Source organism: Alosa pseudoharengus, unplaced genomic scaffold (assembly GCF_046254945.1).
Source record: "Alosa pseudoharengus isolate Yale_2024_CS ecotype anadromous, Long Island Sound unplaced genomic scaffold, YU_APseudo_1.1 YU_APseudo_1.1_scf_9, whole genome shotgun sequence".
Taxonomy (NCBI): domain Eukaryota; kingdom Metazoa; phylum Chordata; class Actinopteri; order Clupeiformes; family Clupeidae; genus Alosa; species Alosa pseudoharengus.
Genome location: NW_027468881.1, coordinates 31,564,776 through 31,567,151, shown reverse-complemented (window position 1 = coordinate 31,567,151; position 2,376 = coordinate 31,564,776). Strand labels below are relative to the sequence as shown.

Sequence of the window (2,376 nt, the reverse complement as noted above, 5' to 3'; positions counted from 1 at the left end):
GTTAGTTTAGATCGCATTTAGATATTAAATGTATGAATAATTAAGGGCGTGGTCAACTTGATTGACGGCTGGTGACGAGGCAGCAGACGACGTCACTAGCTGAGTGGAGGAAACTCCGAAATTATGTCTTGTCTGTGATCCTACACACCACATCCTTTCTGAAAATGTTTATTCAAATATCTGACGTAAAATGGGTTGCTATTAACTGAAGCCTACTAACCGAGTTTTAGTGTACAGTCCTTTTAGGCAAGTCACTCGGCAGCAGTGGTGTAGTCTAGTAGGCTAGTGGATACTGTATGTAGCTGGATCTAGGCTACTGTGATGTAGGCTAGTAGTTAGCTGTAGTGGGTAGGCTATACTGTGATCAATCCCAAATGTATCATAGTCTATTTTAAGTGGGTAGGCTATACTGAGATGGTGATGCTTTTTAAGTGGGTATAACCTACTGAACAGTCCTGCATATGTAGGCTACACTAGAGCCATAGAGAAGATAATGTATACATCGGCGGCCATCTTGTAACACAGTTTATCGGATAGACGATTCAAGTGAATAGACCTCTGAATTTTGCCTTCAAAAAGCTGAGATCCGGTAGCCTATCTTGCAATTTTTGCTATGGGAAAATAACATGGGGAGATAATTATTGCACTCTCCCGGGGATGAAGAAGTCTGAAATGCAGACATTTTGCTCAACACACTTTTGTCCTCTGCCTTCGAGTGGTAGGCTAACTGTGATCTTCGGTAGGCCTGCTACGTTAAGACAGCAACTTAGATTTTTGCTACCCCAGACCTAACTTGCAATGTAACTTGTCATAGGTAGTTAGGTTAAATTAACACCCTGATCTCCTTATAGGCAAAGATGGCAGTTTTGGTTCCTTTTTGTAGGCGAACTTCAGAGGTCTGTTGGGAAGCATACAGGAAGGGGCGGAATGTAGGCTATACACAGCTGCCATACTGGCTTTACAAACTAAGCCCATGCATTTCTAAGGATGCTGTGTCTCCCCATTAGAAATTCTCTGGGCTACAATACAAAAATCAAGTCAAAAGCTGGGCCAAATATCCAGTCAAGAAAATCTGGTTGTGTACAGATGACTGATTGCTGCAATACTATCAATAATAGTTTTCTCTATATGGAAATACTGCTTTGCTCTACTACTGGCTCACAAAAACGTTGTTCTCTTAACGTAGATTCATACACCAAAGCTATGGAAAAGTGTCAGCGGCTGATGGACACTTCTAGCATTGAGGCAGAAGAACATGCGAGCGTCCACAAAAGGCAGTGCAGGGTCACGTGATGGTAAGACCTCTTAAATACAGACTACATTATTTGCACAATTCAAATATTCTTTTTGCAATCAGTGCAGATTGTATGGTCTTTTATTTCAGATGAATCCGTTCCGCAAGCAAGAAAGCATTCCAGGATGGTGCGTGTGCCTGGAAGCCCTGTCTGTAAGTTAACATTTATACATGTATTATTAAAGAAAACCAGTTGAGTCATATTTCCTACCATGGAACTACTGACATTCATGTTTATTAACCTGGTGCATATCATGTGGCTGTTCTGATGTATTTGTCTCTTCCTGCCTTTTTTTAGGTCAGCAGATGTCACTGCCTCCACCACCTGCATGTGAGTTTTTCTTTTTAGCGATTGTTTAATGTAACAGCATAGGTTTATCTTTTGCAAATGTCATGTGCAAGAAACCTACCATAAATTAACTGACCAATATTCATATTTACTTTCTTTTTAGATGAGTCAACACCACACAGGCAACCAGCTCATTGCCCAGAGCTGGATGGGTCTATTATAACGCCTGCCACTTCATCTTGGGACCCAGTTGAAGGTACAGTGTCTTTGAATTTTCCATTTCCAAGTAAATACAATTTCATGACAAGGAACTTGAGAGTAAGTAACTTTTTTTTTGTTGTAAACAGCACAAGTGACTCATCACACAGAGGGAGGTGGCTTGGCCATGGAGACGGAAATAAGAGGTAAGAAGATTCACTTAATTTGTTCACATATGCAAGTATATAATGTATTTAACAACTAAAACTAACACCATCCATTTTTCCATAGCAATAAGGACAACCATTACCGCATGGCACAGCGAATGGACGCATTTGAGAAGAAGATGGATGAGCTGCTCATGCTCTTAAGGATCTCTCAGTCACCTCCCTCTGCTCCAGTCGATGACATATTGCTGTCGTCCTGCTCGACAGTCACTGAGCTGCAGGAGAGGAGGAACAAAATGCCGTCCCTCCAGGACTTGTACTCTGGGACCTAAGCAGGCAGAGACCATCACCAAAGACTCCACATATCCTGCACACACACTCTTTAACTTCCTCCCCTCTGGCAGGCACTACAGATCCCTGCACACAAA

The 2,376-nt window shown here is 41.9% G+C and overlaps 1 long non-coding RNA gene across 1 annotated transcript; it reads left to right on the top strand.

Moving 5' to 3' along the window:
- Nucleotides 1-1,214: 1,214 nt before the first annotated feature.
- On the top strand, nt 1,215-2,154 carry LOC143115471 (uncharacterized). Its single transcript, XR_012985108.1, has 5 exons — nt 1,215-1,295; nt 1,385-1,447; nt 1,593-1,625; nt 1,747-1,987; nt 2,073-2,154. It is a non-coding gene; the product is annotated as an uncharacterized LOC143115471 (long non-coding RNA).
- The last annotated feature ends 222 nt before the right edge of the window (nt 2,155-2,376 follow it).